The 15,493-nt window shown below is 39.3% G+C and overlaps 1 pseudogene; it reads left to right on the top strand.

Annotated features, from left to right (window-relative positions):
• Nucleotides 1–11,059: 11,059 nt before the first annotated feature.
• Nucleotides 11,060–13,016, top strand: LOC117150183 (annotated as a pseudogene).
• Nucleotides 13,017–15,493: the final 2,477 nt, after the last annotated feature.

The following is a 15,493-nucleotide window of genomic DNA, read 5'->3' as shown; positions in this document are numbered from 1 at the left end:
GAGATTCCATTTTTACTTGTTGTTATATTTAAAGTTACTCCTTCTGATTCTAACCAAATTTTAAGTGCAATGCACATGAAGGCGGAGTCTTTGTCGGCTTTTATTTCTATGGGTTTACCCATATCGTTGAATATGCGTAAAATAGCTCTTTTAGTTTCAAGCCAGTCTCTACTATTTACTTCTATCAGGGAGGCGTATTTAGAATAAATGTCAATGCATGATAGGAATTGTTTATTGTTTACTAAGTAAAAATCCATGACATACTTTTCTCTGGGACTAAAGGATTCTGGGGTTGTTTCAAGAATTAATTTTGTGTTTCTATGTTCAGTTTTAGCGATGTTACAGATTTTACATTCGTTTATGATGTTTTGGATAAGTTTTTGGTAATCAGGGTAATAGTAAAGTTCTTTGAACTGAAGTGTAAGTTTTTCTATACCAGGGTGTAATAATTCTTTATGTGTTTTGAGAATGATTTCCTTGAATTGGGCGTATGTTTGAATGTCTATTAGTTTTCTGCTGGTTTTCATAGTTTTAGTGAAACTGTCGGGACTTATGATTTGAATATACGCATTTTGAAATATTTGAAAGTCGATCTCGTCAGGAAAGTAAATAACACTTTTCTTAGTGCAAATGTATTCTTTAATGATATCTTTAGCAAGGGTATCAGTCATTTCTTTATAACTGATTTTAATTCTGGTTTTATGGAAATATTTTATTATTTGGACGTCGTCAAAATTGTCTTTTATGAATTCGAATTGTCTGTTATAATAATTAAGAGGTCTTTCTGTTATTGAAATGTGATTTTGGTTGTCTTCTTGTGCACTGTGCACAGTAGCTGTTGTGAGCAGGGAAACTGGGTCATCTTCTCCTAGGAAGTTTTCCTTAATTTGAACTCTAGATAGGGCGTCAGCTACATGATTTTCTTTACCGGGTAGATATTGAATATTATAATCGTATTCGTTAAGTTTTATCTTCCATCTCTGTAACTTCATATTGGGATCTTTTATGTTATTTAGCCATACAAGTGGTCTATGATCACTTAATATGTCGAACTTTCTACCGAATAGGTAGGACCTGAAATATTTTGTTGCCCATACTATAGCTAATAGTTCTTTTTCTATAGCCGAATAGTTAAGTTCATGTTCGTTTAAAGTTCTGCTTGCATAGCAGATGGGTTTATGTTCTTGGGATAATACAGCACCTATGGCTATATTACTAGCGTCTGTTGTCAGTGAAAATTTCTTTTCGAAGTTGGGGTATATTAGGATTGGATCGGACGTGATGAGTACTTTTAGTTTCTCGAAGGCGGACATGTAATCATTATCTTTTGTGTTAATTACTGCTCCTTTCTTTAATTTGGAGGTCATAGGTTTTGCTATTTTTGCAAAATTGGGAATGAACTTACGGTAGAATCCGCAGAGTCCAAGGAATGATTTTATTCCTTTTGTGGTTTTAGGAATAGGAAAATTAATAATTGCATTTATTTTGTTAGGGTTTGGTTTTATACCGTCTGTTGTGATAATGTGACCGAGAAATTCTGTTTCTTTCTTCAGAAATTCACATTTATCAAGTTGCAATTTTAGATTAGCTAATCGTAGCTTATCAAATACCTTTTTTAGTGACATTATATGTTCTTCCAATGAAGTGGAATAAATGATAATATCATCTAAATAAACTAAACAATCTTTATAAATTAAGTCTTCTAGAAGATTGTTCATGCAGCGTTGAAATGTTGCTGGTGCATTTTTCAGACCAAAAGGCATACGAGTATATTCGTAATGTCCATGTTTTGTTGAAAATGCTGTTTTGGATATTGATTGCTTGTCCATTTGAATTTGATGGAAACCTTTAGCTAAATCAATGGTTGTGAAGTATTGACAGCGTCCAAGCTTGTCTAATATTTCATCCATTACTGGAATAGGGAATTTGTCGTCGATGGTTATTTCATTGAGACTGCGATAGTCTATGACTAATCGAAATTTTGGTTTACCAGAAGCATCACTTTTCTTTGGCACAATCCAAATTGGAGAACAATAGGGGGACTTAGATTTCCTAATTATTTTTTGTTCTATCATTTCGTTAATTTGCCTGTTGACTTCTTGATCAAACGCTTGGGGGTATTTATATGGTTTTTTATAGATAGGGTCTTCGTGTTTTGTATGAATGGAATGTTTAATCGTACTCGTGAAGGTCAAAGTTTCACCTTCTTTGTACTGAATATCACGGTATTCAAGCAAAACGTGGGAAAGTTGCTCCCTTTCTTCCGTATTTAGATGTTCTAATCTAAATACGTTAGATTCTCTTAACTCGTCATCTAGGGCGTAGTTAGAGGATGTTACTAGAAGGGCTTCTTCTATGTATGGGTTAATAAGAGGGTTTTCCTCAAATTTAGAAGTCTTGGGACACTCATAGGTAGTCTTGGACTCTTCTGGATTAGATGATTTGGGGCACTGATTGGATGCTGACTCATCTATTTTTAAGTGGTGTTTCCGCTTAATTTTCTGGAGGTTTTTCTCCTTTTTTTGTATATGTAGAGGGGTTTCCTCTGAATTGGATGATCTGGGGCACTCATTGGTAACCTTTGACTCATCTGATTTTAAGTGGGGTTTCCGCTTAATTTTCCGGAGGGTTTTCTCCTTTTTTGGGGTATGTAGAGGGGTTTCCTCTGAGTTAGATGACTTGGTGCACTCATTGATGGCCTTGGATTCATCTGTTTGGATGTGGTCGTACCACATTTTAAATGTGTAGCCATTTATAGTGACTGTTTGTGTTGAATAATTAATCTGAGTGTTAGTTGGTTCTAAATAGTTTCTGCCTAATAGTAAGTCATATTTTTCTGAAAAGTTTTGAATATAGAATGTTTGTTTAATGGGACAAAGTTTGCTTGACTGCAATGAAACGCTTTGATTTAACGTTATAATGCCATTAATAGTGTGGACTTTAACTTTAGAAAGTTTGATTGGGAAATTAAAGAAATTTTGTTTCATAATATTAATTGACGAACCGGTGTCTACTAAGCATTTGAGAGTAATATTATTCATTGTAATTTTTAAGAATGGGTTTCCTCCTCCTCTGAATCGCTTTCTGATTCCGAGGCTGGTTGAAGAAAATTTTCGCATCCTGTATCCATTCTGTATTGGGCACTATCACTTTCTCTCTGTCGTTTGACAGGAGGGTTTGGGGCACTATTATTTCTTTGTTGAAAATTTAATGGATTCTGGACTCTTCCTGTATTTAATTTTTGTGTGAGTTCTCTTGCTAACCTTGGATTTAGTTCGCAGGGTTTCGGAGTAGTGCTTGGATTTGACTTAGTTGTGTTATGCATAGCATTGTTCACGAAATTTTGATAGTTTCCCTTATTCTTAGATGTTTGGGGTTGGATTTTGTTAGGATCGGAATAATTTTGGGGTCTTGTTCTGTCATTGAAAGTTATTTCGTATACGCCTTCTTGTTGCGCTATTTGTTTGAGTTTAGATACTGTCGTAATGTCAAATCTAGCAAGAGTCATAAATAACCTATCGGGCAATTTTCTCGTGATTACATCTTTGATTGTATTATTTAATGCATTTGTGTATAATACAGTATTATTGATATCATTTTCTAGCATAAGTTTATTCGATATCGTGAATGATTTCATTTCTAATTCTTCGACGAACTTACGGATACTTCCGTTGAAGGGTGTGTTGTAAATACGACGGAGTAGTTCTTCACATGGTGTTTGGGTTTTATACTCGCTGATGAGCGCATTCATAAGGGTTGGCCAGGTTGTTGCTCCGGATAACTGGGATACACGTTGAGCATCTCCTGCAAGTTGCATTTCAATTGCGCTGAAGAATACATGCCTTTGCCTGATGTCCGTTGATGGATAGAGCTGAAGTATGAACTCAATCCTTCGGATAAAGGCACTGAGTTCTTGGGTGTTACCGCTGAATATTGGTATTTGCCTAATTTGGCTTAGGGCTTGATTAAGATGGGATTCCGATAACAATTGTACTTGCTCGGTTGCCATGGTTGTTGGTTTTATTATTTTTCGTTTTTTTGTTTTTACACTTTCGTTAACCGTATGCAGTAGGTTTGACTATTATGTGTCAACCACCGATTATACGTAGTTCTTTTGCGGATAAAAAGAGTTAATTGTATTACGATATTATGTTCACTTTTAGCGCCGATTCGCGTGGTTCAATCTTAAAAGATACGCTTGGTCGTACAAGGATCTTTTGTCACTAGATTGATATTTGTAAACAATTCGCACAACTTTTTCTATTTATCCTACCGACTGCGCCATTTACGAATTCAGACCGAGTGTTTAATAAAAAAAAGAACACAGGAGGTTATTTTATTTATTATTAAACGTTTTATTATTTCCAGTAAAGGAAGAACTAGAGCCTTTGGATTATCACTAGGTTGGATAATGGACTTCGAGGTTGAAGTGGGCTTAGCAGTGTTATCGCGATTGATAACGTACTCAGAACTGAACTAGTGTATGGGGACATGTTTGGGTTTATATAGGCGGATTGGGATAGCTTAAGAGCGAAGTTTAAGAGAATAAAGTTATCAACGTCTATTCTCCCGGAAAGAGAGGTGTCTATTCTCCCGTTAAGAGAGGAGCCCCGAAAAATAGGAGTAATTTGATAATCCTGAGACGATTGTGTGGGCGGAAGTTTTTGTTATTTCAGTTGGCTCGCCAAGTGATGGAATGTTTAGGGGACGTGGACATTGGCTCGCCCCAGAGTCTAGACTTTGGACTTCGGACTTTTGCACTTTGCTGTGCGTAGATGAAAGCTAAGCATAATCGAAGGGCTCTCGATCTTTGAATACATTTCGTACTTAGACATTAATGTGTGTGTGTGATTGTTTACAATAGTGTGCGTGGTTGTGATTGGGGAGTTGTGGGTGTAGATATGTTACTATATATATGAAATATCCATAAGTCCCTAAGACTTAAGCACATGCCTACACAGCACACCCAAATACACCCTATACTACTCCGGATGTACCTAATGGATTCCAGATAAGAATAATATGATCCTCATGACTGGGTTGAGTGGAAAATTCCCAACTCCAAATAAGTCACCCACAGGTAGACTAAACATCCGTCCCGTAATTTAAACATTCCTTGCCTAAGCCCTCACCCCATCGTCATGTTCCCACGTTCAAAGCTCGGACTCGCAATCCCGAAAACAAAAGTATTAGATTTCAATAAACAAAATATAAGAATCTAAGAGCACTTGTATCCAAGAGAAATCCAATGACAATTAAAGTCAGCAACTCCAAAGCTCTTTCTCTTCACTTGATCAGATCCCTTAAGTCCAAAGTCCATATCAGAAAAGCTCGATACCGAGGCTTGAACGTCAATCAAATCAGACTAATTAGAGGAGTTCAGTTTGAGACGTAATTGTAATCGGTCGGTGTTCTTCAACAAAAATAAAAAATTATAATCATTCAGTGAAATAAAATTATATTTTTTTCACATATGAGTATTGCAAACATTTAATTATATATTGGTATGCCTATGCTGTAGAATTTTATGTAAAACCTGGTAAAGCTGCCACATAGGTAGCAGTAACAATTAACAAAATATACAATAAAAAAAAAACTTTATATTTGATAGGAGCTGCTAGAGTTTACAAAATATAAAACTTAGAAATATCAGAATATATAAAATCAAACAATTCAGAACTTTCTCTTGACAACATTAATATTTTAAACCCATTTATTGAAATTTACAATTGGAAAATTTCAATTTCATTTATATTATTAATTTTAATCATTTTGTATTTCATTACTATATTAATAATAAAAATCAGGTATTATATATTTGTAACCAAACAAAAACGGCAAGAACCAGAAAAACCAAATAATGATGTAGAATTTTTAACAGAATTAAATGAACGTTTGAACGAAATTAATAATGAAGCGGGACGCGTCATTTTAGAGGGGGAGAGTTATCCAACCCATGAACATAGCTCCCTTCCACAATTTATAAACAAATTCCAATTCTCAATCTCGTCGGAATTGCCCTTGTCTTTGTTTTTGTCATTGCCTTTGCCAGCACTCAGCTACCCGCTAACATAAGCAACCCAAACTTTACGTAAACACAGCTTCCGCTTGGAGACCAAGCCACGGCCGACTTATTGCGAATCAATCAAAAATTGCATCGATCAGCATAATTGAATTTCACAATGCAGTGGAAAATTTCCAGCATAAAGCTTTTATCGAAAGTTCGGTAATTTTCCGAAAGAAAAGCTTCTGGCCGAGGTTGATTGGATTAGGACTTAGAATTTGAAGATCAGTCTGAATCGGGAGTCTGAATCGGGACGAGATCGTCAACAGCTCGAAGTTAAACATAACTTATGTTAACCAAGTAACCAAGTGTCTCGTAATAGTATAAGTGAAAAAGTTTATCACCAAATAAATGTTAAATAATAAAAAATAAAATTTATTTTTTTTAAATAAATAAAGAGTAACAATTTTAATTTGCACACGTATGCTCATGCATTGTAAATTTTAAAAAATATGCCCTTCACCTTAGAAGTTCGTTGACTTTAAATCTATATTATTTTTTATCAATTGGCACCATTTGAAAAATTCTTGTTTTGCATTGCCTTAACGTTATTATTATTTAAATAAATCTTAGAAATTGTAATAGCCGAATCTATGGCACTATGCAGCCACTTTTTTGGTGAAAGCCAAATTTGCTCTCTTTCCGCTCGCTTACGCTGGGAGCGTAAGAAATCTAAAAATAGAATTTGCTTGCTTGTGTGAGTAATAACAAGAGGCGAGAACGCGTATATGTGTGCATGTTGTGCTAGAAGACGATTTTCGGGCCGAAATCAATTCTGAAGAAACGGATTAACATATTTGGAGTATTTCGTAGCAATATGATGAAATAAAATAATAATTAATTATTATCGAATTAGCTACCCTCTACATATTTATATTTATGTTGATAATTAATTATGTGTAATATATATATACTACTTTTATTTGTGCACTTGATGCTCAACAATAAATTTTTTTATACACATTTGTTTTTTATTATTTTTAAAAATATTTCAAAATCTTTAATGTGTATTTTACAAATATTAAAAAAAGATCAGAAGGTACCTTTAGTTTTCCGAAGTATTAAAAATTAAAGTAATAAAAACATATAAAATAAATAAAAATTTGAAAAATGGTTTGTTGCAAAAGTCACATCTGGAGGCACGAAGTGCGGACACAAGCACTCAACAATAATTGCCTTATTAATTTTTCACACGCCGCACGCTGAATACTCTAATGACTATTATTCTACTATAAAGTCATTTTTAAAATTTATTTTGTGATATTATGATTCGGCTATTACTATTTCTAAGCTATATGTAATAATAACAATGTAAGGCAATGCAAAACAAGAATTTTTCACATGGTGACAATTGATCAATAATAATATAGATTTAAAGTCTAAGAACTTCTAAGGTGAAGGGCATATTTTGTCAAATTTACAATGCATGAGCATACGTGTGCACACATACAGTTGTTTGCTATCACTGTATGCGTAAAAAAGCGCTGTTTGCTGTAGCGCTCTCCGCTCTTTCTCTCTCGAACAAAAACTCGAGAGCCTGGAGCCACCTCTAGATCCGCGGACAAAAAATCGCGTGCCAAAAAATCGTATGGCGTTACGCATCTTGTTATTCTAGTGTCTATGGCCAAACCAATGTATGGCCGTTACGCATCTTGTTATTCTAGTGTCTTTGGCTGGAGCAATGTTCGGGACCAGCTTCTCGCACAACTTCTTCGCGCAGCGGCCGAACTTGAGACCCCAGCCGCCCCTGGACGTCCCCCGGTAAGTAATTCTCCGAATTTATTCCTTGTTCTTTTCTACACAAAGCGTTTGCATTTTGCAGTCTATTTGGCTTCCGGTTTTTACGAGACGGCCTTGATGAAGCTCGAATCGCCCGAGTCCTCGCCCAAGAATATCGGAGCCTCGGTCAACAAGTCCCAATGAATGATCTGAATGTTTAACTCCACACGAGAGAGAGCAGAAATGTTTGTCCTATATATCAGTCAGCTTGTACTCACGCCAACAGACAAACCTAAGCCTTTTCTATTGACGACGCGGACTGCGGCGCATGTTTTTCCTTCCCTTCACAAAAGGTTATGCGTGCACCGAAGTTGACATGCCAGGCTGGCCAATGCTTGCTGCATACCGGCATCTCCGCAGCAACGACGTTACCAGCACCACTGAAAGCAGAAACAGGATTACTATAGGCAATGCGCAGGAACAGTAAGCACAATTATTACAATAAGAAATAACACGCAAGTTTTCTGATTCGTTTCCGCTTGGGAGAGGAGAGACCAGTTTCCCTAAATGCCATTGACACTGACAAACGCGAGTAACTGGCGGGAAAAATACTAGAATCCCAAAAATACTAACTTGAAAAATTCTAGTATTTTTGCCCGATAGTCAGCTGGCGGAGAAAAAAAAATACTAGCCGATAGGCCCGCCAAAAAGGCTGGCGGGAAAATGCGATTGCTAGCATATCGATCATCCGCCGTGCCTTTGAGCTATCGAAGAAGCCCGCCTACGTGCCTAGCCCAAAGTCAGTTGAGATTATAAAACCGACAGAGGCGCGCGCGCAACAGTAGCAAAAAGTGAAGCCAGCAGCAACAACAACTTATGGACGGCCAGAACGTGAACCAAAGTGGAGGATGGGCATCGGTGTTATCCATCTCATCGGACGATGGTAACTGCTCATCCTCGCCGCCATCAATAATAGTCTCATCGCTGGATACCACGTCATCGCTTAACTATACTCTAAAATTACCAAAACTATTTATTCCTATTCCATAAGCTATTTCCTAAGTAACGTAATATTTAAATTTAAATTCCACACTCGAAAACTTTCTGGCGGCAAGCAACATTGACATAAACAAAATACGGACAATTAAAGACTTAACAAATAACATTTATAGACGACAAGGCCCCCCTCCACGCAATAATACCCTTCGTCAGCCGTACAGCTCAGCAATCCTGGGCAGGTCAATTGGTGGAGCTCGCCAGGAGGCCGCCAGAAAGGCGATGCTAAATCCTTTTCGGCAAAACTTGAACAGGATGACCACGTTTCCCCTCCCATGACACGGCCATTCAGAAGCGAGTGAATAAATGGCGCCGGAACACAAATAAGATCCAAAAAAGAATAGGATCGCTTCAAAAGACAAAGCAAATCCACGACCTTTATCCAAGACAAGCAACCCAGCGCAAAAACATCTGGAAAACTACCAGGACATGCTCCAAAAAGAAAGGAGTGAAAAAAAATGACCAGGAACACCACGCGAGTCGGCAATGACATCCCTCCGACCACCAGCAGAGCCGCCAGAGCTAGCTTTAAGCCAAGAATCATTGACGAAAACACACCATCGCCAGGAAATTCCAACCCATATTTACAAAAAAGCTTCTCGACCCCACCACAAACCTAGCTAAGATAGTCGACAAGCTAAAAGAGTGACGGACAAAATTGCTCTCTGTCCGCTCGCTTACGCTGAGAGCGTAAGAAATCTAAAAAAAAATTTGCTTGCTTGTGTGAGTAAAAACAATAGACGTACTTGTGCTGAAAGACGATTTTCGGGCCGAAATCAATTCTGATCGAAGAAACGAATTTACATATTTGGAGTTTTGGCAATATGATGAACAAAATTAAAATTAATAATTCACGCCCTGACTATTATAATTTTAAAGTTTTTTAAATTCGTATGTTAAGATCGCCGCTCGAATTAGCTACCCTTTATATATATATATATAGTGAAATATCCATAAGTCCCTAAGACTTAAGCACATGCCTACACAGCACACCCAAATACACCCTATACTACTCCGGATGTACCTAATGGATTCCAGATAAGAATAATATGATCCTCACGACTGGGTTGAGTGGAAAATTCCCAACTCCAAATAAGTCACCCACTGGTAGACTAAACATCCGTCCCGTAATTTAAACATTCCTTGCCTAAGCCCTCAATCCATCGTCATGTTCCCACGTTCAAAGCTCGGACTCGCAATCCCGAAAACAAAAGTATTAGATTTCAATAAACAAAACTATAAGAATCTAAGAGCACTTGTATCCAAGAGAAATCCAATGACAATTAAAGTCCAACTCCAAAGCTCTTTCTCTTCACTTGATCAGATCCCTTAAGTCCAAAGTCCATATCAGAAAAGCTCGATACCGAGGCTTGAACGTCAATCAAATCAGACTAATTAGAGGAGTTCAGTTTGAGACGTAATTGTAATCGGTCGGTGTTCTTCAACAAAAATAAAAAATTATAATCATTCAGTGAAATAAAATTATATTTTTTTCACATATGAGTATTGCAAACATTTAATTATATATTGGTATGCCTATCCCCATCGTCATGTTCCCACGTTCAAAGCTCGGACTCGCAATCCCGAAAACAAAAGTAGTAGATTTCAATAAACAAAACTATAAGAATCTAAGAGCACTTGTATCCAAGAGAAATCCAATGACAATTAAAGTCAGCAACTCCAAAGCTCTTTCTCTTCACTTGATCAGATCCCTTAAATCCAAAGTCCATATCAGAAAAGCTCGATACCGAGGCTTGAACGTCAATCAAATCAGACTAATTAGAGGAGTTCAGTTTGAGACGTAATTGTAATCGGTCGGTGTTCTTCTAAAATTATATTTTTTTCACATATGAGTATTGCAAACATTTAATTATATATTGGTATGCCTATGCTGTAGAATTTTATGTAAAACCTGGTAAAGCTGCCACATAGGTAGCAGTAACAATTAACAAAATATACAATAAAAAAAAAACTTTATATTTGATAGGAGCTGCTAGAGTTTACAAAATATAAAACATGCCTTGTAATAAACGTCAAGTTCATATACATTGTCAGTAGAATATTTGGAGAGGGTACACCCAAGCGATCTCCTTTCCCGGAGGATAACATAACATATTACATTTTCTTTTGTACTTTATAATTAAGATACCACTTGGTCTCATTTATCTTTATCACACATTAGGTTAAGTTCAGAGGAATTACTGAACGATTCCTTTTGAAACCATAATAAATAGAATTAGAGCTAAAAGGTAAAAAAGAATATTTGGAGCTTCCAAATGCCAATATACTGATTCTATCATCATACCATACCTTTCAGGCCTATGTAATATAGAAGTAGCCCCGTGAAAACGCACTCAACTGCATTCGATGTCGTATTTTAATTGAATTTAAGCGGAGAGCAGCTCTCGCGTTCGTCTAGTCGCGCTTGGTCAGTCGTGAGGTGACAGTGTTGCAACTATAATGGATTATGAGCCATCCGAAAAGATCATTGGTAATTTAATTTCCCTAAGTGGTACTGCGCTACTCTTCCCAAACCGTTGAACTTTGTTCCTTTTCGAGAAGAGCATCAGATTAATGCAATTTTTTTCGGCAGATCGTTATTATGTCATCCGTAAATTGGGCTGGGGCCACTTCTCTACTGTTTGGCTGTGCTGGGACTTGCAGGCAATGAGATATGTGCCAATTAAAATTCTCAAGTCGGCACCGCACTTTGCCGAGACGGACGAGATAAATATACTCAAAACGGTGCGCGAGACCGATCTATCGAATGCACACCGTCGCAAAACCGTCCAGATGCTGGACGACTTCAAGATCACCGGCGTTAATGGCACCCATATTTGTATTGTGTTCGAGGTGCTTGGTGACAATCTCCTGAAATTCATACAGAAGTCCAACTTACGCGGTATTCCACTGGCCAACGTCAAAGCTATTACCCGCCAGGTGCTGGAGGGTCTTGACTATCTTCACACGTGCTGCCAGATCATCCACACGGACATAAAGCCCGAGAATGTCCTCCTGTGCGTGGACGAGCCTCATGTGCGCTCACGCTCCGTGGAGAATACATCTTCGGCTTCGAATGGACCGCATTCGAATCCAACACTGCCAACACCTCCTCCGCCGCCGCAAGCAAAGCACAAGGCTATACAGGATCCGGCGTTAGAGGAATGCAAAGTCAACGTAAAGATCGCCGATCTGGGCAACGCTTGTTGGGTTGATCATCACTTGACCGAGGCCATTCAAACGCGCCAATATCGGTCACTAGAAGTTATTATCGGTGCGGGCTATAACACCTTGGCGGATATCTGGAGCACTGCATGCATGGTCACCGGTGACTATCTTTTTGAGCCACACTCCGGCGAATCGTATACCCGCAACGAGGACCATTTGGCCCACATCATCGAGCTGCTGGGTCCAATACCGCGGAACATTTTGTTAAACGGCACCTATGCGGCGAAGTCGTTTACCCGTTCCTGCGAGCTACGAAATATCTCGGGCCTTAAGCCCTGGGGCCTAATGGACGTTCTTCTGGAGAAGTACAAGTGCTCGCAAAAGGATGCGGTGTCATTTGCTTCGTTCCTTAAGCCCATGCTCGAGCTCGATCCGAACAAGCGTGCCACCGCTGCGGAGTGTCTGCAGCATCCGTGGCTTAGATAAGATACGATGCAACCTGGTTGTTGGCTGCGTGCCATACAGCCAGCAACAGCAGATGGAGGGGGAGCTCTAGCAGGAACCGGAACAAGAGCAAGAGCAACAGCACTAAAAGGTGGATCACCGGCAGTAACAGCAGACGGAGAAGTTGGCAGGGGCTATATAGAATCTTCGGCATCGGTGGCTACTTTGGCTTTCATCTCATCAATTGCTTCCACATCGGCTGCAGCAATTGCGGCACTGAAGGCCCGACATTATTTGGATGCACCCTTTGTAACCACAGCCTCAGCACCACCCACTCCACAACCCCACGCATCCATTTCGACAAACACGGCCCGCACATCGCCAGCTACCCCTACACGTCGTCGCATCGCTACCGAAAACGATTTACACTTGGTTGAGGACTTGGGTCCAAAATAGAGGACCCGAACGAACACGTCCCCACGAATGCTGTACATAGGCTCGACAGTTCTCGATACCATTATTCATTTTAATTAAAGGGACGCATAAGAGTGCGATGGTAGAGCATGAGCAATTGCCGCATACAAACCATATATGTGTTAGTGTACATTTATCCGAGATGCGAGTAGGCAAATCTACATTTATAAGCGTAAGTAGTTAAATGAAATGGAGTCGATCCATCGATGGGTGTCTCACACGCGTCATCGTCGATTCGATGGAATAGGGCAGTAGGGCAACGCGTCTAGATTTTTATAAGCATATGTATATGTACATGGATGCAGAAACTTGAGCTGAACATAACAATAATGATAACGTAGTTAATAAGTTTATCCTCGGCTTAGTGATCGACATGAACAATTTGAAATGGCATTAATAACTCTTAAAAACGTAACCTGAAATAGAAAAGCGAATGCTTTTCTACAACGTAACAACCACAAGTGAAAATATCCTTAACCCCTAATCGGAACTAATAAGCGTATAAATATAATTAAATCATCCGCCACAAAAAAATCGTATTTTTCTACTTTAAATAATAGTGCGAGCGCAAAATAATTGCAGCTTTATCAAATAGATAAATGTTCAAGACACAGGCACACCAAATTTAGCACTTTATCAAGACTAGATCCACACAAAATTTATGGGTTGGGACACGACAACTTTCGGCTTTAAGATCTTTTAAATACACCACTTTTAACTCACTTTGTTCTACTTCGACTCTATGCTTGTCCTATTTTCTTATATCTACTTGCGCTCACGACGCTACCCTTTGCGATGATTTTCGATCATCGCCTATCGATAACTATTGTTACATTCGGCCATCCTGATCACTGTCGTCTGTCCCAGACGACCATAGATCTTCCTTTGTAGACGCGTACTTCCATAGCTTCATATTTTCTACACATGTTGCAGTTATTGTAGGGCCTTCCATCTGAGCTGCTTTCCGTACATCGTATCGGCCGTTTCTTTTTACCTTAGTTACTTCATATGGCCCGAGAAAACGGCTAGCTAGTTTTTTGCCAGTCACAAACTGATTTCGTTTAATAGCCACAAGATCTCCTTCTTTATATGTACGCTCGCCCTTGCGTTTGCGATCATAGCCGTCTTTATACTTATGCTGTGCCTGCTGAATATGCGTTTTTACCTCCTTGCGTAATTCAGCTCTCTCGGCGGTCAGCAACTTGGCCAGGTGCTCTCGCTCAGCCTGCAGACGCTTGAACTCCTCTGGGTTGCTGCCACTTGATTGCCTCGGTGCGGAGCAAGGTGTTCTCCACATTAATCTCCTCGATCATCGATGTCAGTACGTTGTTGCTGCACTGCAGCGGGAACAGTTCCTTTTCCGCGCTGCTGATACGTTCAGTGAGATCGGCGACGCGAAGAGTTAAAGCGTAACGCTGCGTTTCAGCAGCACGTCGCGCCCTCTCTGAGCTGGCCAGATCTTCAGTCAGCTGTAATACTTCTGCCTCCAGGGCCTTGACCTTGCGCTCGGCCTCCTTGCTCAACGCCTGTAGTTCCTCCTTGGCGGCCTTTGCATCCTCGGCGTCTCGCAGCGCGTCTTTGACTTGCGCTTGCAGCTTTTTCACCACGACGACTGGCAAAGTTCGATGAAGATTTGCGCACAATGCCATCCTGCAACCAGGCGTCAACTTGTTTTGTAATCGACTCGGATTCCATAACTGAGTGACGGTTTTGTTGATGACGAAATGGTTTTGTACGCTCCTCTAGCGAGGAGGACCTTCATCGACACCGGGCATTCAGCGTTGTTTTCTGCTGGCTTGTACTCAGCTATCATTGACTCGATCATCGGCTTGTACTGTGGAGAAGCATCTATGTTACTTCCAGTCTCAACAATATTGTACATACTTAGCTCTTTTGATTCAGCGCATTCCGGCCGCGCTGACGCATTTGTAAAGGGACATTTTGAAGATATATGACCGCTGCCTGCACATTTAAAACATTTTGTTTCTGCCTTGCAGTCTTTTCTCATGTGTTCATTAGAGCCGCAGTTGTAGCATTGGTTATATTTTTTCTGCCACCACTGTATTGCTTTTGCGGTTTTTCGATAACACACTTGCTCTCGTACAACTCATATTTTTCCAACAGTTGATTTGCTGCCGTACAATGCAAATTTGAACTCGCTTTTAATATCCAGCCCGTCAACTATATAAGCGATAATAGACTCAACATCGACTTGCGCTGCAATTTTTTTCATTGTTAGCATGTATTCGTGCATGCTTTCGTCGCTCTTGTTCTTTCGACGCGCGCTTAAATTCGCCAATTAGGGCATTTTTAAGTTTCTCATATGTGCTCACCAACTCTGACTCCAGAGTTCGTATTTCGAATTTCGTATTCGCGCGCTTCTAAAAATTTCCGACCGAAGCCAACAAACTTGCGAAATTTCACAACTTTTTATTTACAACTTTACAACTTTCTGCACGGTATTTTAAAATTATTTGGTCTATTGCTGTCTATTGCTAGTACCCACGAGTTGCAGAGAAATAAAAGGTCCGCCCGGGCAGAGATCCGCAGTACCCGGGTAAGGCTAAC

This window comes from Drosophila mauritiana, unplaced genomic scaffold (assembly GCF_004382145.1).
Source record: "Drosophila mauritiana strain mau12 unplaced genomic scaffold, ASM438214v1 Y_41, whole genome shotgun sequence".
In the NCBI taxonomy this organism is placed as follows: Eukaryota; Metazoa; Arthropoda; class Insecta; order Diptera; family Drosophilidae; genus Drosophila; species Drosophila mauritiana.
This window is presented reverse-complemented; position numbering and strand designations above follow the sequence as displayed.